At 38.0% G+C, this 25,546-nt stretch overlaps 1 protein-coding gene across 2 annotated transcripts in view; it reads right to left on the reverse strand.

The window, feature by feature from the left end:
* The window catches only part of WIF1 (WNT inhibitory factor 1), a 124,595-nt gene that overhangs the window by 70,519 nt on the left and 28,530 nt on the right, over positions 1-25,546 (reverse strand). The window contains exon 2 of one of the 2 annotated variants that reach the window (XM_047866395.1): positions 6,364-6,420. The exons of the other annotated variant lie outside the window; for it this stretch is intronic. The gene's annotated coding sequence lies outside the window, so the exon portion shown is untranslated. The remainder of the gene's footprint in view (positions 1-6,363; positions 6,421-25,546) is intronic. 2 annotated transcript variants of the gene reach the window in all.

Here is a 25,546-nt window from a genome sequence, read left to right on the forward strand (position 1 = left end):
AAAAAAAAAAAAAAAGAGGCTTAGAAAGATTTCAGACTCAGAAAAGGGTTGTTTACGTCTTAACCATCCAGATGCTGCGACAAATGCCCAAGGATGAGTGTCTAGGGCTGGGTGTGGTGTTTCACTCAGTCCTTTGTAGAGTGGTGGACACCTCAAGAGGGGAAAACAAACAGAACGGACAGAACAGAAGCCGAACATGTGCACGCATTCAGTTAAAAAAAATGTTAGGTCACGATAAGTTACTAAAAAGAACAGAATATGCATTTCCAATTATGAAATATTTTCAGCTTTACAACTGTTGATCTTTAAAAGTAACTAGACAAGATGTCTAATTATGACTGTTTTGAACTTGCAGTGCCTTAACTTATAAGGACTTTAAAGTGCTTACTTAATCCTCACAACTCTTTTAAAAAGGCACTATTAATAGCCCCATTTTACTGATAGGGAAGCACTGTTCCAAAAAGTCCCGGAAGCTGCCTTTGGTTACCCAGATGGTAATGGACAGAGTCAGGGTTCAAACCCCTGGCACTCTTGATTTAAAAGCCCATTCTTTTAGCCACTATATCTCGTACTGATAAGCAAATTATAATTAAGTGTATACATCCCAAGGCTCACAGCCATTCTTCCTTTAGAATAAGACTACCTCTTTGCAAACATTTTATTAGTTTTGATTTCAGTGCATATGCATCTATATATAATGTATGCACATACATCAGGCAGCCTTTGAAGCCCTTTAACATTTTAATGCCAATTGTTTCCCAATTAAAGATAATTTCAGCACACAATAGACATTTTCTTTGACTCCAAAAAAGTGTGGTCTGAACTGAAACTTTTTCCTTTGCAGTGCTCAGACCTCTATGGCTCTTGGTGCAAGGACGCCCTCTACAGGTTGTTATAATCAAACACTAAGTAGGAAATACTCCTAAAATGTCCTTTTTGGTAGAGAAAAAGAGGGGCTAAATTCCCTCCTCATTCAACTTCCTCTGAGTGAGGCCTTTCCGCAGTGGTTGACTTAGGTGTTGATGATGATGGTAAAATTTATTTTGCTGTAAGAAATTATTGGGGCGCCTGGGTGGCGCAGTCGGTTAAGCGTCCGACTTCAGCCAGGTCACGATCTCGCGGTCCGTGAGTTCGAGCCCCGCGTCGGGCTCTGGGCTGATGGCTCAGAGCCTGGAGCCTGTTTCCGATTCTGTGTCTCCCTCTCTCTCTGCTCCTTCCCCGTTCATGCTCTGTCTCTCTCTGTCCCAAAAATAAATAAACGTTGAAAAAAAAAATTATTTTTCCTTTCAGAATGGTTGCTCTCTATTCACTTCTCCTTAGCAGTGGACACTTAAAAAAAAATTAGATTTTATTAGAGTTATAAAAACATGCTATTTTTTAAAAATCTTGGATTTGAACTCCTGGGATTTTAAAGGGAAGGAAGGAACGAACATATGGTATACACCAGTCAGCTATTTCCAAGAGTGTATCTTTTGGGGGGAGGGGCTGCCTAAGACGTAAATCAGGCTTGATTCTCCTTTCCGTTGTTTTTTTTTCAATGTTTCTTTTTAAATTTATTTTCGAAGGAGAGAGAGAGAGACAGAGACAGAGCATGAGCAGGGGAGGAGTAGAGAGAGAGGGAGACACAGAATCCGAAGCAGGCTCCAGGCTCCGAGCTGTCAGCACAAAGGCCGATGCAGGGCTCGAACCCACGAACCGTGAGATCATGACCTGAGCCTAAGCCGGACGCTCAACCGACTGAGCCACCCAGGCGCCCCTCTCCTTTCTATTGTTAAGGAGCAAAGTGGCTTTTTCATTTAGAATACAGTCATGTTTCAAATTTCTGTACTAAAAAAAAAGTAATGATATTTATTTGCATATTATAAAAATTTCAAAATAATGTGCTAGATGATATTACAAGTCAGCTTCGCTTAGTTTGAGAATTCTACCATTTATTGGGGCACTTGGCTGGCTCACTGGGCTGAGCATGTGATTCTTGATCTCATGGTTGTAAGTTCGAGCCCCATGTTGTATGTAGAGATGACTTAAAAATCTTTAAGAAAATTCTACCATTTATTTTCCAGACTATTATTTTTCCTTTCCTTGTGCAATTCATTCTCATCAGCTACATTTGTAGGCAGATGCATTTATTTATTAACTTACTTATTCCACAGAGATTGATACAGTAGCAATTTTGTGCAAGACACTGTGCTGAAAACTACAAGAAAAAGACAGCAAAAAAAAAGTCATGAAACTACATGAAAAATGAAACACGACCTCAGCTCTTGATGAATATTGGAGTTATTAAAATGAATACGACAAGCACCCAAGTAACCCTAATAGAAGGCAAAATCTGGTGGTTGTTGACAGAAGGACTGGGAATTCAAAGAGGAAGTATATCTGGAATTTGAAAAAATTTTTAGTTCATTCATTCAAAAAACATTGGTGAAGGAAAGTGGGTGAGGGTTTGCCTAAATGAGTGATGGGGATTAAGGAGGGCACTTGTTATGGTGATGAAATCACTGAATTCTACTCCTGAAAGCAATATTACACTCTTTATTAGCTAACTGGAATTTAACTGGAAATTTGACAAGAAAAAAAAAAGCATTGGTGAAGTGTCTGATGTATGGATAGAGAGGCAGGTAAAAACACAGCTCCTACTCTCCAAATCTTGGTCTCATTGGAGACAGAGTGAAGAATGAACCGTGAAGACTTTTCCAGGCTTCTCATGGCTTCTGCAAGGCAAATTCAGAGATCTGGCAATACTCCCCCCTTACGAGGGGATGTGTGTGAGTACTGGGGTAAGTACTGGCTGCCATTCAAACAGGGCTCTGCTTCTTATAGTTATGATACACTTCTATCGAGCCCGCTTCACTTGACTTGCTGGGCTTCTGTAGGCTTCTGAATTTGCTGCTCTTGGACTAGAGGAGAGGCAATGGGACAGGGAGGAGGAAGGTGCTCCAGGGGACAGAAACCAGCACTCATCCTGGAAGTGCGGTTTTGCGGGAACAGGGGCAGAGCCTGCTATAGAGGAGGACCTTGTCAGTGCCCCGCCACCCACTCGCCAGGTAATCCTTTCCTTGCCCACTCTGCCTCGTTGTCTCAAGCAGAGCTAGCTTGCTAACTCCAGGGGCTGGTCCTGAGACTGGGGCACAGCAGATGCACCCTGAGCTGTGGTGAAGGAGGGGAGCAGGCACCCTGGCAGCACGAAAAAGGAGCCACAACGCAGTAAGTGAATGGAGCAAGTTGCCAAGCATTATTTTTACCGCAGTCCTGTTTTTAAAAAACTATGCTGGGGTGCCTGGGTGGCTCAGTTGGTTGAGCGTCCGGCTCAGATCAGGATCTCAGGGCTCGTGAGTTCAAGCCCTGTGCAGGGCTCTGTGCTGACAGCTCAGAGCCTGGAGCCTGCGTTGAATTCTGTGTCTCCCTCGCTCTCGGTCCCTCCCCTGCCCGTGCTCTGCCTCTTTCTGAGAAGTAAATAAACATAGAAGAACAATGTTTATGTGTATATGTGTTTATATTTGTACATGTCTAAAACGATACGCAGAAAATGTCTAAAAGGTTACATACCAAAATATTTCCAGGGGTGGTCTATAGGGAGTAGAACTGGGTCTAGGGGTGATTTTCACTTTATGCACAAATATTTCCGGCTTTGAAAAAAAAATGAGCAGGTGCTCTTGTAGTTAAAAATCATTTTTAAGAAGGGAAAAAGGTCTTGTCTTTCCTGCTTCAGTCAGTTTCTCCCCCAAGTAGGCAGCTGTCACCACCCTAGGCCAGCACGGTTCGCTGTGCTGCTTGCATACGTTATCACTTCAGATCTGTCCATCATGACACATGACAGCTCATTACTGAAGCACAGCCCAGCTTGGGTATGCCTTGTCATCCCATGCCACACTCCTGTTCTTCTTCCCTCATTTAATGGCATTGCCAAGCAACCTACTATAACTTGTCTTCCACAAACCATATCTGGTATTTTCTGTTCATCCATGCTGTTTCATCTCTATGACATTTAACAGCTATTTCTTAAAAAATTTTTTTAATGTTTATTTATTTTTGACACAGAGAGAGACAGAGCAAGAGCAGGGGAGGGGCAGAGAGAGAGAGGGAGACACAGAATCCGAAGCAGGCTCCAGGGTACGAGCTGTCCGCACAGAGCCTGATGCAGGGCTCGAACTCACAGACCACGAGATCATGACCTGAGCCGAAGTCGGACGCTCAACCGACTGAGCCACGCAGGTGCCCCTAACAGCTATAATTTTTTAACGATGGGGGAAAAACAGGAAAACAATTTTACTGTCGAGTATTAGAGGAATGAGAAACATATTGGAACACTGTCATAGGATGAAATATTACTGAAGCCTTAAAATTGATGCAATTGATATTCTGATATATATGTTCAATCATGAAACTATCATCACAGTCAAGATAATGTACATTACCCATCACTCCCAGAGTTTAACAAATCATACACTTTAAATATATGCAGTTTATTATGTCAACTGAATTTCATTCGATCTGTTTCAAAACTTTCCAAAGAAATGAGAAATATTGGTGTTTCATCAGGATACAAAAGGCACTAACAACGAAAGAAAAAATTGGTAAATTGGACGATATTAAAATTAGTAACTTCCCTTATCAAAAGATAGCATTGAGAGTGAAAAGACAAGCCACTGAATGGGAGGAGGTACTTGGATGTGCAGGATTCTTATCCAGAATATATAAAGAGTTTCTACAAATCCATAAGAAAAAGGACAGACAAGCCAGTAGAAAATGGGCAAAAGTCCTGAGAAGGTACTTCACGAAAGCACATACTCACATGGCCAATTAACACATGAAAAACTGCTCAACATCACTACTTATCAGAGAAATGAGAATTAAAACCACGTAGGAAACCAATTCACACCCCTCAGAATGGTTCGAATAAAAATAGAAAGATTATATAAAGTTGGTGAGGGTGGGAAGCATACCCTGCCGTCAAAGTGTAAATTGGTACAATCATTTTGGAAAATGATTTGGAAATAACTGCTGAAGCTCGACTCAGCAATTTCACTTCTACAGATAAGCCCCGCAGGAAAAAAAAAAAAGTGTATATATTTATGCAAAGACTGTCAATAACAGCACTCTTTATCTTGGCCTCCAAATGGAAACGATTCAAATATCTATCGTCAGTGAAATGAATTAATACATTATTATTGCTTGTCCAGTGGAATACTACACAGCTATAAAAACATACAAGCAACAATTACACACAGCATGGATGAATCTCACAGAACATCATATTGAGCTAAATAATCCAAAAGGATACATCCTGGGTGATTCTGTTTACTGAAAATTCAAAAACGAGAAAAACGGATGCATGCTATCAGAGATCAAGATAGTGAAGGCATTACCTTTGGAGGGTGATAATGATCGAAAGGGGACATAAAAGGGGCTTTGAGATGTTGGCGATGTTTTGTTTTTGATCTGCGTGTTAGCCATATGAGAATGTTTATTTGATGAAATCTCATGAAGTTGAACACTTCTAACTGTGTGCCTTTTAATGTATGTTGTGTTTTAATAAAATATTAATGAAATATTACTGTATCATACAAAAACCAAAATAATGAAAGATCTGTGTTTATAAGCTTAGAACTGGGAAGATCTTTATAAACAAGCTACTTGAAAGCTATGAAAGAAAAGATAAATAAATTTGACGTGAAAAAGTATTTTAAATAACTATGTAGAAATTAAAAATAGCCACACCATAAACAAAACACTGAGAAAAATATCTGCAAACATGACAGACAACGGAACAACTTCTTTAATTTCCAAAATGCTTGTATTTACATTTTACAGGGAACATGTCATTTAGGAGAAAAATGGACAAGACTATAGAATTTAAAAATAGCCGAATATAAAGGATTGTCGAGGATATAGGAAAAGAGATGCTTTCATATCATTGATGAAAGTGCAAGCTGATTCATCTTTTTTGCAGAACAGTTTCTAATTTCCCAATATCCGTCAAACATTCAAAATACCCTTTGACTCAATAATTCCACGCTTGAGAATTTATTCCATGAACATGCATGAAAAAAACCACCAAATTGCATTTACAAAGCTGTCCTTTGCATTGTGGCTTGTAATAGCAAAGACAAAGAAACAAAAAATTTGAGATCATCTATCGATTAGTAGGAAATTAGTAAAACAAATTATCGTACGGGTGTGCAGTGGAATATCGGGCACTTCTGGATGTGCCGATTATGAGAGTTCTCAGGATTCCTTGTGAAAGGAAGATGCAAAGCAGTGTATACAGTATGTGTTCCTTAACGCACATAAAAATCTACACAGAAGCGTTTAAACACAGACGTGCGTATACATACAAAAAAGGCAGCACAGTATGCTCACAGAGCCACACGCCCATACCGTAAGTTTAGCATGCTTAGCAGGCTGGATGCTGGTTTCCTTTAGAGAAAGGAATTACGAATTAGGTAGAGTTTGGGGAAAGAGGCTTTTTCTATTCTATTTTTTTCTCTACCATTTGATACTTTTTAGACCTATCTACCTTTTGAAATGTTAATAGAAATTACCGAGGTAATGTGATTATGAACCATTTAAAATTTCTTCTTTTTGCTTTTCTGTTTTCAAATATTAAACTCTAAAAATTGTTTTTAAATGACATTTTCAAATACTTTTTAATAGCTGAAAATATGGTTTCAGGTGAAAGACACCCAAGAAAACCATGTTTCTGTGTAATGTGTTTTGTGTACTATGAACACACAAAACGTAATATTTAAGAATGCCCTGATGTGTTCATGAGAAATGCCATTTTGATTGCTTTAAGTCCTGTGGAAACGTGCTGTAAACTGCAAAGCCCCAGGAGTCACTGGTATTTCATGAGTTCTAGTCATAGTGATCTAAGTGAATAGCTAAGGCTCAAGTCCTGGGTATAGAGCTGCTTTCTCACCTGTCGATCTGCGGCTACCCTCAGGACAGAGGAGTGGGAGAATCACTGAGCTTTGAAGTCTCCAGAGCGTTATGAACCTCTCTGTCTTGATGGAGGTCTGATTTATATGTTAATCTGAGTTCCAGTCCTTCACTCATTCCCACACCCAGAAAGTTACCACAGACACAGACATCCTAGAACACAGATACCTGAAGCAGTGGAAAGTTCTATGGGTAACAGAAATACTATATAAAGGATTTTATTTCAGAATGAGCCTTAAAAAGTAGCAAAATGATTTTGACACGTAGCTTTGATGAGGCTGTTTTGCCTAGAGCAGGAGCAATCACACTGTTCTCACCCACCCTTTTGACAGGGTTGTTTGAGGTTAGTAGGAATGTGACTGTTACCACCAAGTAATCTCATTCCTTCCTTCACTGAGTCTTTTCCTGTCTGGTGAGCCTTGTGAGTGAGGTTAAGACATCTATTTGTATATCTTGGGGGAAAAAAATCTTGAAAGTGTGATGGTTTGTAAACATTCTAGAAAAAAATTTAGGTGATCATTTGGCAATCTTTTTAAAACAAAAACATCAAACATCACATGTATGATGTACATATATCATATATATGTGCCAAAGATATATGTAAATATCTCCTCAACCAAATGATGACATATATATACTAAAGACATATATATATATGGTTTCTATGTAACATGTAGATATGTATATATGTGTGTATATACATATATATATATCTACATATCTATATGTAGTTATTTATAACTATATATTTATATGCTTAGTGATATGAGAAACAACACTGAAAGGTAAATGGTGTTCTGAGGGGGAAAATATTGGGTTAAAATCCTTTTTTTTTTTTTTTTTTAATTTTTTTTTTCAACGTTTATTTATTTTTGGGACAGAGAGAGACAGAGCATGAATGGGGGAAGGGCAGAGAGAGAGGGAGACACAGAATCGGAAACAGGCTCCAGGCTCTGAGCCATCAGCCCAGAGCCCGACGCGGGGCTCGAACTCACAGACCACAAGATCGTGACCTGGCTGAAGTCGGACGCTTAACCGACTGCGCCACCCAGGCGCCCCTAAAATCCTTAATATAAGTCAATGCTTACCAAAATTTAGATGAGGGAGATGAATTTCTCAGTAGAAAAATTTGACATATAAATACAAATAAATGAAAAAGTACGATCATTTAACATTTTAAAGGATATCCAACTTCACTAGTCACGACAGAGATACAAATAATAACAGTAAGATACTCTTTTACATTTCACTAGAACAAAGATGTAAATAATTCATAGCATTCACGGTTGTTGAGGGTACAAATTGGTATAACCTTTCCAAAGACCAACATACTATCTTGTATCAACAGCTTAGATAAGCACAGTTTTTAAGAATTTTTGCTTCTGGGGCTCCTGGGTGGCTCAGTCAGTTAGGTGTCCAACTCTTGATCTCAGCTCAGATCATGATCTCATATGGTCGTGAGATCGAGCCTCAGGTCAAGTTCTGGGCTGAGCGTGGAGCCTGTTTGAGATTCTCTCTTTCCCTTTCTCTGCCCCTCCTCTGCTCATGCTCTCTCTCTCAAAATAATAAATAAATAAGCGTTAAAAAATGAAGAAACTTACCTCTGAGAATTTATGAAATAATTAAAAATGCATAAAATATATATAAGCAAGAATGTTCTTGACAAACTTTACAATATTCAAGAATTAGAAACATTGCTCATCAAAATTGAACAAGTGAGCACACAATGCATGCCATGCTGTAAGTTAAAATGGTGTTAACTTTATTTGATTAGCTACTTCAACTCAGATTAGTTTAAGGACTACTTTTGGTTTTAAAGTGCCTGAAATATAATAGGTACGTTATCAGTGTCTGTTAAATATACATGGAAAGATTTAATGCAATATTTGGATCCAAATGGTTATGTTTGGTTTCTTCTTATAAGTTACTAGCTTCTTCTAAGTTACTACAGGCAGCCCACAAAGATATATTCTTAACTCAGCCTGTTCTAATGGCATGAATACCTTGCATATTTATCACTAATTTATATGGAGTCATATAACTTATTCCCAAGAGGAAATTTTGCTTTGCCCGTTGACTATTGCAATAAAAACTTTACCATTAACGGACGATGGGGACATAAATCTGGTTTCATCATCCATGCAAGCCTTTGCAGCATTGACTAGGATTCAGAGAGCATCGTGATTCTAAAAACCCTTCCCATATAAAAAAATTATAATTTAAAAACTTTAAGTTTTTAAATATATCATAAGATATATTGTGAGATTTGTCTCACTGGTAACCAATAACCACAATAGGAGTTGAATTTTTTCTATCTGTTCTCATTATTAAAATTCCCAAACTTCCTGAGGTATCTTTCCCTGGACTACCTGAACGCAATATAGTTTCTTTCTGCTCGTAACAATGATCAAAATCAAACAATGCCAGATGGTGTGACTGGCTTCCTTTAGGTAAAATACCAAATAGCATTTGTAGTAACCTTGAAAAATGTTCACTTAGGAATTTTTGAAAGGACACATTTAAAATTTCAAGGGAGATCAGAAAATTGTGAATTTAAGACCCATTGAGGGATAAAACCTTGGCAGAGTTAACACAAAATTGGAAGTTAATTTTGTATAGACAAATCTTTTGTTACTTCCAAGTTGATCAGGACCTCGGAGACTTTTTCAGGCTAAACACACTCAGAACCAGGATCATCCAAAATGGTAATTTAGTAATCTCCAATATGTGGAATATATTTCTGGAGACCAGAATGCAAAAGTTAGCACTCCAAGACATCGCTTTCCTAGCATGAAGCTACCTGCAGAATTCTGTTGGTAATCAAAAGATTGATGAATGTTGATTCCAGATGAGAGTATTGGATGGTACTTCATCTTGGCCAGTTAATCTCAACTGCTACCCATTAGGAGGCATTTTAGAAATCTGTGGGGATATTTCTGGTTGTTACAATGTCTGATGGGTGCTTTGGACTCCTACTAGATACAAACCAGGAATGGTACTTCCTGCTATGCATGAGACAGGTCCACATATGAGTGTGCCACAGTCTACAAGCATCTTTTGATTACCCCGTTGGAGATTCATGCAGATGAAAACTTGTTTATACTTATTTGACCCTGGGAACCTAGTTCCATTTTATGTGTAAACGCACCGTTTTAAGTACACCCTGAATTTTCCCGAAATGCAACTGCTGGGAATAGTAAGATTCTGTGGAAAACAAGATTGTGCTTGGTTTTATTTGGATCTTTATCAAGAATTATTCACATTCTGGAAAAATCACATCACACCTCTCCTTTTTTCATTCTCTTGTACTTTTTATACATAATAGCTTCTGATCTTCTTACTTCCCATAAAACCAAACTTTTTCATTAAAGTAGGTGCAAGTATCCAGTTACTTCACTAGGTCGGGAACAGTTGCACTCAACCATTCCCATTTTAAATACATATTATTTTAGAATTGATTTTTTGCTTTGTTCATATATGTTAGAGCATTATATTTATTATTTGGGATTATATGTGTCAGAGTAGATAATATTATCCTGTGTTCTATTTGAGGAGAATAAAGGGGAAATAACAGACTGTCTATTATAAAAAGGCAGCTTTGGATCAGTCTAAAAGGCTATCTACTGTGTGATTCCATTTATGTGACATTCTAGAAAAATCACTATAAACAGGCAACACAGGTTGACAGAGGCTAGGGGTTCCTAGAGGCTAGGGATTCCCAGGAAGGTTTAACGACAAAGGGGTTGCATGAGGGAATTTCTGTGAGGGGCAACGTTAACTGTTCTGATTCTTCACTGTGGCCATGATGGCTGTTTGCATCTGTCAAAATTTATAGAAATGCATACCCCAAAAAGTGAGTTTTATGTATGTAAATTATAAAATGTTTAAAAAGGGGGGTGGAAGAAAACACAAATAAAACACAGAAAACCAATCCAAATAGTAGCTTGTTTCCCAATGTTGAGAACCACTGAAGTAGGCCATAGAAACCCCTGATGACATTCATGTCTCTGGACTCTAGGTCCTGCCTCTCATGATGGAACTCCTTATTCTCATTGTCCTTCTCAGATACGTGGAGAGAAAAAAATTAACTTTCCATAGAATTCATGGCCATGCACAAACTATACCTTAAGCAAAGCCAGCAAGTCATTGGCATTAGGATTAAAACCTAGACACTTCATTCTAGTGATCATTTCCTACATCACACTGATCCACTAGTTTGTGCTAAAATGGAAGAATGCTGTGAGTTCTTAAGTTTTCCCATTCATATCTGGCATTATGTCTCTAAAGTAAAATAAAATAAAATACCAATATGCACATGACACTACCACCTGACTTTACTAAGAAAGCAAAAATAAAATTAAATAAATAATTTTCTTAATAACATCACCACTCACATTCCTAGAAGAAAAGTGCACTGTAATGTCACTTCTGTTGACAGAAAATACAAGTCTCTTGTGTTTTTTAGAAGGTGTTTACAATAGGTCAGTGTTTTGGTTAGGGTGTTAAAGGTTTTTTGTCATTTATAGTATTTATTCTGCAGCCTTCTGAAACCTCTTTGGGAAATTTTAACATGTAGAAATGTTTACCTCACTTATAGGTGATTAAAATGTTTAAGGGAGGAACATTGCCCAATAAATGCCTTAATTTGGATCACATCCAAATAGTAGGTGTCAAAATGATACATTATTAGCTCTTCAAAAATTTTCCTGGCTAACATCCATTGAACCAGTTCAGCTACATGAATCAGTAACAAGAATATAATAACATTTAGATAATCATTAATTGTTACCTTTGCTAAGAATCTGTAAATCAAATGCAGTATGATGGCTTTCTAAAAGAAAAACCAAATAGTTGTCACTTTAATAAATTTGCTTCATGATAATTAACATGGGAATTGACTGTAATTTCAAACTATTTAAAAACAAAAAACAAAAGGTGTTTGACTGGCTGTAAGCTGAACCATGGATATGAAGGCAAGATGAAGGTACTGATGCCATAGGGTGCATTCTAGGATCTGTGGCACACGATCAATTTTCAAGGGATGCCACTATTTCAGTCACTCACAAGTAGGCTTGCAATCATCCCCTCCATCATCAGTTTAAAGCTGGTGGTTTCTATGACTTATGTAGGAGGGGTGGAAGTGGAGGGAAAAGCACAGATGAAATAAGATTGGCCATGACTAGGTAATTTTTGAAACGGAAACTTTCTCTACTAGCTATGATGGAGTAACTGACACGGGACTTGTCCTCTCAGCACACACAACTAGAAAACTGGACAACATACAAGGAGCATCTGTTTTAAGGGGTGCCTGGGTGGCTCAGTTGGTCAAGCTCCGACTCTTGGTATTAGTTCAGGTCATGATCGCACAAATTGAGATCAAGCTCCGCACCGGGCTCTGCCCTGACAGTGCAGAGACTGCTTGGAATTCTCGCTCTCTCCCTCTCTCTCTGCCCCTCCGGCACACACTCTCTCTCTATCACAATAAATAAATAACCTTGAAAACAATTATAAAAAATAAGAAGCATCTGTTCTAAGACACTGAACAGCAGAAAGTGCAAGTTTATAACCCTAAAAAAAGGAAACGAATGACCTAAGCTCAATGATCACTCTGGCTTTCTTCTTCTGAAGGCACTTTCATGACTATGGAGCAGGGAGAGGGAATCCAAGTAAAGCAAGGTAGTCTCTGAGAACACAGAGATTGGGGGCACTGAGGCAGCTGATTTGTGAAGCAAAGGATTTAGAAGAGATCTTTTATATATAATAGTAGTACCACTTGAAGGTTAATTGTAGGCCACAGATGCTAGAATATGCAATGTAGGCATCAATACCTTCATCTTGCCTTCATATCCATAATTCAGCTTACAGTCAATAAAATACATTTTGTACATACATATATCCAATGTAAATATATGTATATGTATGAATATATGTATATGTATGTGTATGTGTATGTATATATACACATACATATACATATATATACACATACATATACATATATATATATATATATATATATATATATATAAGAAGTCTTCATACCCTTGAATCTGTTCTGAATACTAAGCTGAAAATTCATAGGGGGAGGGGCGCCTAGGTGACTCAGTCAATTAAGCAGCTGACATTGGCTCAGGTCACGAGTGCCAGCACTGCATCAGGCTCTGTGCTGACATTGTGGAGCCTGCTTCACTATGTCTCCCTCTCTCTCTCTGCCCTTCCCCTGTTTGTGCCCTGTCTCTCTCTCAAAAATAAGTAAACATTAAAAAAAAAGACAACAAAACTCATAGGGGGAAATTTTATAAGGCTGGTAAAGAACTAATGGTAAGCTATAAGCTGAAAATTTTCCAGAGCTCACCTAGAGTAAGAAGACATTTGGGAGGAAGAAGGAGAAGGGGGAGGAGGAGGAGGAGGGGAAGGAGGAGAAGGGGGAGGAGGAGGGAATTGAATACAGTCAATTCCCATGTTAATTATCATGATAGCAAATTCATGAAGCATGAAGGAGGAGGAGGAGGAGGAGGAGGAGGAGGAGGAGGAGGGACAACATTTGAGTTCCAACCAAAAAAGTGAAGAGACTTCATTGAACAGCTAAAGTGCCTGTGGTAGAGACCTCAGAAGGATATCCCTTTAATGATTGGGTTAAACTAGTTCTAGAGTAAAGAGTACCATAAATTCGCCCTAACAAAGCTTAAAAATAGGATTCAAAAGGCTCAAGCTAATCTTCAAGTAAGTTAACTTCCTTCAAAACAATATCCAACACTCTTTAAAGAAAAAATTTAAAATCTAGGCATTTAAAACCTAAAATTCATAATGTCCAGCATCTAATAAAAATTATTAGGCATGCAAAGAAGTAGGAAAAGGTAATACATAAACTATAAGGCAAATGAGCCAACAGAAAAAGATCAAGAAATGATAGAAATGATGGAATTCACAGATAAAAACTTTCAAACACCTTCTTTATTTTATTTATTTTTTAAAGTTTATTTATTTATTTTGAGAGAGAAGGAGTGTGTAAGCAGGGGAGGGGCATAGACAGGGGGAGGGAGAGAATCCGAAGCAGGCTCCGCACTGTCAGTGCAGAGCCTGATGCAGGGCTCGAACTCATGAACCTTGAGATCATGACCCAAGCTGAAATCAATAATCCGTTGTTAACCAACTGAGCCACCCAGGTACCCTCAAGCACCCACTTTAAATATGCTCAAGCATTTAAAGGAAAACATGAATATAATGAGGAGAGAGATAGCAGCTATAAAAAGAATGCAATTGGAACTTACACATTGAAGAGTGCAGTATCTGAAATGAAAAATTAACTGGATGGGATTAAGAGCAGATAGGTATCATAGAAGAAAAAAATCAATAAACTTGAACACATAGCATTAGAAATGATCTAAACTGAAACACCGAGAAGAAAAAGAATCTGAAAAAAAAAAAAAATAGAGCCTCAGTATGGAGTTCCAAAAAGAGAGAGAAAGAGGAGGAGGAGGAAAATATTTGAAAAAAGAATGTTTGAAATATTTTCAAATTAGATGAAAACTATAAACTTAGATCCAAGAGACTTAGCAAACCCAGGCACGATAAATACAAAGAAAATGACACCAAAGCACACCTCAACCAAATTGCTAAACACAAGTGATAAGGAGAAAAATCTTGAAAGCAGGCAGAGAGTAAAAGATACCTTACTTACAGAGGAATAAGCTTAAAACTTCTCCTTAGAAACAATTCAAGCTAGAAAAAATGGATGTTACAGTGCTGAAAGGAAATAAAGTCAACCTAGAATTCTATATTCATTGAAAACATCCTTCACTAAATTAAAATGAAATGAAAACATGAGAAACGTGTTACCAGAAGACCTGCATTACAAGAAATATAAGAGGAAGATTATACCAGATGAAAATCAGAAGAGGTAAATTATGGATAAATATAAAATAATCTTTTCTCTTTTTAACATTTCCTTAGGGGTGCCTAGGTGGCTCAGTGAGTTAATGACCAACTTTGGCTCAAGTCATGATCTCACAGTTCGCGGGTTCAAGCCCCGTGTCAGGCTCTGTGCTGACAGCTAGAGCCTGGAGCCTGCTTCGGATTCTGTGTCTCCCTCTCTCTCTGCCCTTGCCCTGCTTGTGCTCTCTCTCTCTCTCTCTCAAAAATAAATACACATTGAAAAAATTAAAACAAATAAATAAAATTTCCTTAAAAATAACTGACTCTTTAAAGCAAAAATAACAATGTATTGTGAAATTTATAATATGTAAAAGTAAAAGGTATGACAGCAATAGCACAAAAGATGAGAGGGAGGAAACAGATGTATGTTGTTATAAGGTTCTTCATTATATCAAAATTGGTACAACACTATTTGAAAGTAGACTGCTAAATTAAAGATGAATATCGTAAATCCTAGAAAAAACACTGAAGCATAAAATAAAGAGGTATACTTAGTAAACTAATAATGGAGATCAAGTAGAATACTAAAAAATAATATAAAAGAGGCGAAAAGAATCTGGAACAGATGTAACAAATAGCAAAATGGTAGATTTAAAGCTAACCATATATTTAATTATATTAATTATAAATGTCTAAATACTCCATTTAAATAGCAGAGATTATCAGATTGAATTTAAAGAAGGAAGACTCAGCAAATCTATCTACAAAGAAAAAGGTTTAAATATGAAGACTCCGGTAGGTTAAGAGTGAAAAGATGGAAAAAAATATACCAAGGAAATACTATTCATAAGAAAGTTGGAGAGGCTTTATTCATATCAGAGAAAATTGACTTCAGGACAAGGAATATTAGCAGAGATCATTGTTGAAGCTGGGTGATAGATATATGGCAGTTCATCACACTATTCTCTCTACTTTTGTATACGCGTGAGAGTTTTCCATAACAAAACATTAAAAATTGAAAAAGGAAAAATATATGCTAAAACAGTATTTTTTCTGTAGAGATTAAATATACCCATCATTTATTTCGGTTACCTGTTTTGGAACAAAAATACCTTTTGCTGTGGATTTGTATTATTAGCCTCATGCTATACAGATCGACTCGTTCCTTTTTCCATTATTCTAATTTCCCTTATAATGATCATAATACTACATTTTTGGCATAATGATATCTAGAGGTATTATGAAAGGTTAATAACTCCCTGGTGAATGTGGATATTCGTTTCTGGAAAGCTGTGGTTGGATTTCAGTTTTATAGAGGTCCCAGAGTTACTACGTATTTGAAACACTGTACTGTACTTTAAATTTATAGCTAGTTTTTCTGAATACTCCAGAACAGAAAAGAATGTTTTTCATTATTAACAGAATATTTTTCTTTTTTTTCTCTTTCCTTTTTTTTGCAAAAAAAGAGAAGCAATTTGAAAACTGTCAGATTGAAAATGTCAAATATTTTACATGACAATAAATCATTTCACAAAGAATTGCTATAAATGGCACTTATCCCAGTATAGAAAAGACATTGTCATTTAACTTCCATCTTCTATGCTATTTACCACCCATCTAAAACTTTCATACAATTTATCACAGATATTATTTCTAATTTCAAACAAGGTTTTGTAGATAAGCCATATTAATATTAACCCATTATTCTCATCCTCAAATAGAGGTCAAAAAAATATCTATGCATATTCTTCTCTAATTCACTAGACGGCATTCAATAAATTTCCATCAGAAACTAAAAGAGAATATTAAACAGAATTTTCCCAAATATACCACCTTAAACATACAGCATTGTTATAATTTCGATATCTTATTTTAATGAAACTATACAAAACCCTTACTTACACATGGTAATACGTTAATTTTTATTTAGCAATTATTATGTGCCAGATACTTTCATGAACACCAGGACAGTTTTAATTTATAAGCAAAATGTATTGCTATAAATTTGTGACTGTATTTGTATTACTGTGTTTGTGACTGAGATTTTTAAAGTGGTTTAAAAGATATGTTGAACATAACTGGATGACATATATTCTCAAGCCAGGGAGCCTCTTAAAGTATAAATCAAAATATATAATTTGGGGCACGTGGGTGCCTCAGTCAGTTAAGCGTCTGACTTGGGCTCAGGTCATGGTCTTGCGGTTTGTGGGTTCAAGCCCTGTATTGGGCTCTGTGCTGACAGCTCAGAGCCTGGAACCTGCTTTGGATTCTGTGTCTCCCTCTCTCTCTGCTCCTCCCCCACTCATACTCTGTCTCTCTGTCTCTGTCTCTGTCTCTCTCAAAAATAAATAAACATTAAAAACAATTAGATATCCCACAGCAGCAGAACATAGTTTTAAAAAAAACATAAAATATATAATTTACTTCTCTGTTCAAAACCCTGCAGAAGCCTCGCTCCCCACTCAGGAAAAAGCTTTTAGTGGTTTGCATTGCTCACCTTCGTGGTTCTCAAGACTGGCTGCATATTAGAATCACATGGGCCCTTTTAACACCTACTCATGCTAGAGTCCTATCCCAGCCCAATTACATCAGGTGGGTTGCTTTGAGCTGGGGTTTTCCAGGTGATTGTAATGGGCAGTCAAGATTCAGAACCTCTGCCTGTACCGTCAGGCTTTCCCCAACACATGCACCCCTGTTCTACAGCTTTCCCCCAGCTCATTTCACTACAGCCGCACTGGCTTGTCTGATCTCCCCAGCCAGAAGTCTCACTCCCAGCTCAAGGCCTGTGCATCTGTTATTCCCTCTTGCTGAGATGTTTTCTTCTTGACAGCCACAAGTCTTGCTCCCTCACCTCGTTCAGGTCTTTGCTCAAATCCAGCCGCGCACTGAGGACTCCCTGTCTCCCTTATATAGAACTGTACCTTCCTCCAGCCTTGCTCTGATAATCCTTTTCTCCCCTGCTTTGTTTGATTGGTAGCATTTATCTCCATCTGATAAATTTCTAGTTGTGCCCTTAATACACTCTCATCGCCCCATCTCCACATTTCCCTGAAACTAAGTTCTTTGAGCAGGAATTTTGTCTGTTTTGTTCACTGCTGTATCCCCAGGACCTAGAACAGTGCCTTGCACTTACCCAGCGCCCTATGCGTATTTGTTGAATCAATTACGAGCAAACAACGACAACGTAAGACCCTATATAGGAAACTCTATATGTGAGATATTTCACAGTTAATCTTTCTCATAGCACTAAGAAATAGATATTTTTATTTTTTCCCAGCCTCCCTCCTCCTGAGGTCACCCCTCTAATATGGTATAGAAGAGAGACTTCTTCAGACCACGTGCATTTTGCTCCTTGTTGTCACCTGAAATTCCACATCTATTGCCCTCACATGATGCTCTTCCCTCCACACTCAAGTGTCAGGAAGAAGTGAATGTGAGATGGTCCACACTTCCCATTGCTGGCTCTTTATTTCCCACTCACACACTTACACGTAAGTATAGACATATCAGACTTCAGTGAAGTCTTGGGAAAGTAAAGGAGATTTACATCACAGAAATGCAAATATAGACTTAAATGTTAGACATCTCTTTTCCTAAAAGCTCTTTATTTATTCACCCTACGTTTCCCACTGACTAGCTTTCTCCATAGGCTCCTGGCTCCTGTCATGTTCTCTCATTCCTTTTTCCTCTTTTCTCTCTCCCATATTCTCTTATCCCTAATTTCTGTTTATTTCTCCAAGACAGCTTTGTTAAAACTTTTCCTTTCAGTACATGCTCTTAGTTCCCATTTGCACTTCTGACTCCTTAAGACCTTTCCCTAAATAAAAACATCTCTCCACTGTGGGAAGAACCCTGGTGCAAGCTATAGATATCATTTTTCTCCATTAAAAAAAATAATTTTCTGGTGCAGCCACTCTGGAAAACAGGATGGAGGTTCCTCAAAAAATTAAAAATAGAACTACCCTATGACCCAGCAATTGCCCTACTAGGCATTTATCCAAGGGATACAGGTGTGCTGTTTCGAAGGGACACATGCACCCCCATGTTTATAGCAGCACTATCCACAATAGCCAGAGTATGGAAAGAGCCCAAATGTCCATCGATGGATGAATGGATAAAGAAGATGTGGTGTATATATATAACAGAGTATTATTTGGCAATCAAAAAGAATGAAATCTTGCCATTTGCAACTACATGGTTGGAACTGGAGGGTATTATGCTAAGTGAAATTAGTCAGTCAGAGAAAGACAAAAATCATATGACTTCATTCACATGAGGACTTTAAGAGACAAAACAGATGAACATAAGGAAAGGGAAACAAAAACAATATAAAAACAGGGAGGGGGACAAAACAGAAGAGACTCAAAAATATGGAGAACAAACTGAGGGTTATGGGAGGGATTGTGGGAGGGGGGATGGGCTAAATGGGTAAGGGGCACTAAGGAATCTACTCCTGAAATCATATGCTAACTAATTTGGATGTAAATTAAAAAAATAATAATAACACAAGTTAAAATAAAAAAATTAATTTTCAATGAAGGGAAAGAAAGAAATTAAGCGACTTGCCCAAGGTAAAATATCCAGTGATTAGGATTCAAACCTAGATCATTCATGATATTTATATTTTTTAATGTATTGATGATAAAAGAATCCTGGGGTAGGCAGGTATTAGTGTTGACATTTTGTAAAGGAATATCCCAGCTCACAGGAGAAGTGCCTTGTTCAGTCTTGCTTACACATGTGGGTCAGCCCAGGACACGGGTGTTTTTGTTGTATCCCACTGTAATAGAAGCTGCAATACCTTAGGTTAAGAAACTGTAAGTTTAGTTTGCTAATGCATATAACTGTATTATTTAACATAACTAATCTAATATTCTATCTGGAGGAGCTGTTAAGTTTAGGGAGATGTGTAATTATAGTCAATTATGGCATTTACAAGGGGACAGGCACAATTCTATGCGTTTTATATGTGTTACAGTGTATAACTCATATCATCTTTGTGATGAACCTAATAATAATGATGATGATGATTATCCCCCTTTACAGTTGGGGGTCACACAGCTAGTAAATGAGAGAGCTGGGATTTCAAACCAAATAGCCTAGCTCCAGAGTATTTATTCTTAACCACTCTGCAATATAAAGAAACCATCCCTACTCTCCATGCTGACTTGGCCCATACGTTTTAGGATTGACTATATGCCAGGCTTTTCTAAGTGCTTTACATATGCTATCTCATTTAAACCCTACAAAGTCCTGGTGAGATGGGCATTCTCATCTATATTTTATAAACATGGAAAGAAACCAAAGCTCATAAAAATTACTTACATAAGGTCACAGAACAAATAAGTGGTAGAATCAAGACTTGAACCCGTGTCTCACTCACTGCGTCATATTCTCTTTTCAGAATACATAATACTTTATAAATTCATAACACGTTGAATCTAAGTTCTCAATGAGCTTACATGGTAAGGAAAAGACAAACATGAACTTCTGTTTTTATTTTTGATTAAAAAAAATATGACAAAGATGATTGTAACCATATTTTCCCCTTGACCTTGGAGGCAGAGATGATGTCCTATTTTTGTTTTTATCTCCAACACTAAGCATAGTGTGGAGAGTAAAGAAGTAAGTGTCCATTCCAGTGAAGAGGGATTTACTTCATAAATACTGGAATACCATGGATTCCTCTAAAAATGTGGCTTTATGCTTTAAGTGTAAAGTTGGAAGTTATCATAAACAGCAAAAGTAGCATGCTATTTGGAAGATATTTAGCTTCACAAATAAACTAGCTGTAGGTATTGAAATTAGTTCATGAAATTCAGCCAAATGGTAAGTCTGAAGTACATAAGGATATAAAGATGGGAAATTTGGTTACATAAGCTGCTTTTTCGGCTAGGGAGAAAATTATCAGAGTCATCAAAATAGTTTAAGATTCTGTGGGTGATTTAAAAAAGAAAGGGGAGGATAAAATGGTCCTTGAACAAAAGGTATTATTAACCTGGAAAGAATGCCTGGAATATATTTCTTGAAGAAGAGTAAGGACAATATACCTAAGTGGCTTTCTATGCTAGGCAGTGCTGGACAGGAGGCTAGGATAGTGTGGTAAGGAGCTGGGACAGGCAGAGTAATTGCCCCCAAAGAAGAGCATGTCCTACTCCCCAGAACCCAAGGATATATTACCTTATATGGCAAAAGGGACTTTGGAGATATGATTAAGTTAAGGACCTTGAGATGATGAGATTATCCTGGATTATCCAGGTGGGTCCAGTGTGATCACAAGGGTCCTTGTAAGTGAAAGAGGGATGCAGGTGAGTCAGAATTAGAGGAGATGTGACAACAGAAGCAGAGATTTGAGAAATGCACTTTGGAGATAGAGGAAAAGACCACAGGCCAAGGAATGTAAGCAGCCTCTAGAAGATGGAGGAGGCAAGTTTTCTCCTCCAGAACCTCCAGCCATGCCACACGTTGGTTTTTAACTCAGGGAGACCCACTTCGGTTTCCTGACCCCCAGAATTATAAGATAATAAATGTGTACTGCTTTAAGCCGCTAACTGTGAGACGATTCGTTACAGCAGTGATGGGAAACTGATACGGAGCCAAATTACTAATCATCCTCACAGTCCAAAGAAATCATTTTTAATTTTTTAAAATGTTTATTCGTTTTTGAGAGAGAGCGAGACAGCGCAAGTGGAGGAGGGGCAGGGAGAGAGGGAGACACAGAATCCGAAGCAGGCTCCGGACTCTGTGCTGTGACAGCTGAGACACGGGTCTCGAACTCACAAACCATGAGATCATGACCTGAGCTGAAGTCAGACCCTTAACTGACTGAGCCACCCAGGCACCCCAAAGAAATCGTTTTTAAAGAGGACAAAACTGATCAAGCAAAAGAATACATCACAAAGAACGAAATTAATAAATTTGATGATGTAACATTTCCATATATCCAAAATAGAAGATAAATGGTAAACTGAGAAAAATACCTGTGACAAATATGACAGAGAGAGGAAATCATCTTAGTATCAAAAAAGAGTCCTTTCAAATTAGGAAAAAAAAAGCGCATCCTGTTGGAAAAGCAAGAAAAAACGACATAAAGAGGTAATACCCAGAAGAATGCAAATGACAATAAGCATACGTTTAAAAAAAAAATCCCATTTTAAGTGAGGAAATGCAAATTAAAACAAAACTGAGATACCATTTTTAATTTACAAAACTGGGACAGATTTTTTTTTAAACTCATATTTAAAGTTAACAAAAATTCCACCAGACTGGCAGTCTAAGCCACTGCTGGTAACAGTGTTCATCCATAGGTTCTTGATAAACAAATAATTTGCTAGTATGTACAGGTATAAAGATGTTTACGTTTTTGATCCAGTGGTTCTACATTTAGGGATTGGGGTGCTTATTCTTTTATCTGTCCATATCCTTAGTGGATCCCTCTCTGTCCCATGCCCTCTATGGATTAGATCCCTGGTTCCCTTGTTCACTAGCTTCCAGGTGGGTTTAGCCAGTCGAAGGCACTGAAAGAAGAGAGGGCAGATCAAGGGAGATTTGGAGATATTTACTCCTCACCCCTGATCCCTCCCTTCAGCTAGGGTTTTGTGAGTGACTTTGCTCCTCAAAACCAGTGGTTCTCAAATTTCAGTGCATCAGAGTCCCCCGGGGGGACCTTGTGTCTGATTCAGTAGGATGGGGGAGGATCTGATAATTGGAATTTCTCATAGGTTTCCAGGCGTTGCTGATTCTGCTGGTCCAAGGGCAACACTTCGAGAGGTACAACTTAAAGGCCACAATTCCCTGTGGAACAGCCCTGATTCCCCAGCTGGAGGCTTTCTCTGTACCCCAGTAACACGATGGCCCAGCTCTCTCCCTCCCCTCTAGGCCTTTGTAAGGGTTTGTTTGCCTTCCCTGAACCCTTCACCATTCCCTACTGCTTCCCTTAATCCTGCCCACACCTCTTTCAATCAGTCCCTTCATTAAAGTCTCTCAAATTAACATTTTGAATATTAGTTTCCTGCTAAAATCATGACTGTCGTAGGGATTTATCCTAGAGAAATAATCGAAGATGCAGACACAGACCTAGGTGCAAGAATGTTCTTTGCAGCATAATTTATAACAGCGAAAACATTAGAGACAAGGTGTGTGCTCAACAACGGGGGAAAGATGGGATATTATAGTTATGAATGACTAATTATCCTGACTTAACCCGGGAATGCTCACGGTGCAATGTGAAGTGAAAATAAGATATGAAACCTTACTTAGAGGATGTTCCCAATTTTGTAAATATATGTGGATGTTCTTGTATAAGGCTCAAATTGAGGTGAAAGTGGGGGGAAAAGTAGTTGATGTGACAATGACTACATACATACTTTATTGGCGGATTTGATTTGCCAGCATATTTGTATGAATGAATGTTTTGAACTGCAGGCATGATTCCAATTTCAATGCTTCCTCCCTTATTTCCAGTTGGTTTCAGCATTAATATCACATTTAATATTATATACATGCAAATATTTACATTATATATAATTAATTTAGATTCTATTATGTTTCATAAAATAAAACCACGCTTAAATGCAGAGAAATGGGAATTGTATTCTAGCTAGCAATGGAATGAACCCTCCGCGTCACAACTGCTTTCTATACAAGCCCTTTAAACACGTGGACTCAGACCCACTTAAGCCACAAATGTTTACCGCGTGCCTGCCCTCAAGGAAATTACGGTCTAGGCGCCTACGTACAACACAAATGAAGATACAACGTGCAGCAGTAGAAAGAACACAACCTGGAATTGAAACCCCAGAGTCTGGGCTTTGTCACAACTGCAATTTAGCAGTCCGTGAAGTCTTTTGCAGAGTATGTAGTGAAACATAAATTATAAAGCTCAATTATGTAATCGGGGAATCATGAAAAGCTTTTTCATCGGAGTCCGAATGCCGTGGCATGCTTAGCAAGTATGTGTTTACCAAGTCGGAGTTCACATTGGTCTGTCTTTTTCATTCTTCTCCGCTTCAGAACAGACATACACATCGTTCCCACTACATATGCATAATTACCAAAGATTAGGCATGTTGGTTACATTGAGAATGAAAATTAAATAATCAGAGCTGATGGTTAGAACAGAGGTGGCATTATCCTTAGGGAAGAGAGCTAGCATGTTATCCCTGACTTAAATGGGGTAGGTTTCCATAAAGAAGACTGGGAGGGCTGCTTAGGAATCCAGCTTCTGGAAAGCAAGCAATACAACATTTATATGAGCCGGAGAGAAATGATTTTTGAAAATATACAATAAGGGGCGCCCAGGTGGCTCCGTCGGTGAAGCATCTGACTCTCGATTTCAGCTCAGGTTATGACCTCAGGGTTCGTGAATTTGAGCCCCTCGTCCCACTCTGCGCTGGCGGTGGGGAGCCTGGTTGGGATTCTCTTTCTCCCTCCCTCTCTGCCCCTCCACTGCTCGCTCTCGCTCTCTCTCTAAAAGAAATAAACTTAAAAAAATAAAAGATAAAATAAAATATACTAGAAAGAAAGACAACCCAATCGTGGGCTAATGGCATCAAACTGATAACGACTGAGGGGTCCAAGTCAGATCTGAATGTAGGATATACCCGAGACATTGAATTGAGAGATGAGCAGCTAAGATGGAATGAAATTTCTGATTCTGACATTTCCCTCTCCGATCACAGCATCCTGATACTCTCTCCCATTCCATATAATAAAAAAAATTATTTTTCCAAATAATAAATTCAATTTTTTACTTCTGCCTGTTCTTCCAGAATATCCACCTGCGACTTCATTTACCTTCCTACCAGGTATGATTCTGCCAAGCCTTGCCAGTGTTGTTCTTGTCTGAACAGCAGTGTATGAACTTGTGTCATAGCCTACTTGCCAGGCTTTGAGCTTACAAAATCCCTAATAGGCAAAGGTCTGTTTTTTTTTTTCCTCATACTCTGAGCTGCCAAATCCAGCTGTAGAATCACAGAACCAATTTCAACGTCTGTCTAAAATAATGATAAAAGACCCAATGAAAAATCTCTTTGAAATTCCCTCCTAATTAACCAGGAGAATATATTAAACCAGAAAAATCTTCAATGAATGTACAGCAAAATGAAAGATATAGCCAGATTCCGTTAAGAAACAGAATAATCCTGCCTATCTACTTGTGAAGTAGGTTTGAAATATAAGAGCCTTGTTGTTGCTCATTACTTGTTGCCACAGTGACCATGATTCAGTAGCTAAAGGCACTGACGTTCTACGCATTTGAGCTTCCTAAGCCATTTATTATCAGGTAGGGAAGCCACAGAATGACATTCTTAGGTATGCCAGGACTCAGAAACCAGATTGTCTTCCCAAATAAATGGTCCTAAAGGCGTGTTTCAGAACGCCAACATATTCATCAACATTTAGATTTAAGAAAAGAGAGGTGGTGGCTGAAAGCGGATGGGGGAGAGGAGTAAGATAAATGAAATACATGGAGATAAATTGAATTTATACAAATAGGGTATACATTTGACATAAAGTTACTTGGAACAGATGATGTATACTATTTAACACAAAGACAATGAGTCAGGCTATGACTACGGTCTAAATGAAAAAGGAAAAAACACTTACATAAGAAAGAAAGGAGAAGCATCACCAAAGGAAACCAAAGCCCTGGGTTTCACATCCTTTAAAAAGGGGAGTGATGTTCTTAGTTTGCTCTCAACTTTAATAATTAGATGGTAAGAGTCTAAGA

This window comes from Prionailurus viverrinus, chromosome B4 (assembly GCF_022837055.1).
Source record: "Prionailurus viverrinus isolate Anna chromosome B4, UM_Priviv_1.0, whole genome shotgun sequence".
NCBI classification, from domain to species: domain Eukaryota; kingdom Metazoa; phylum Chordata; class Mammalia; order Carnivora; family Felidae; genus Prionailurus; species Prionailurus viverrinus.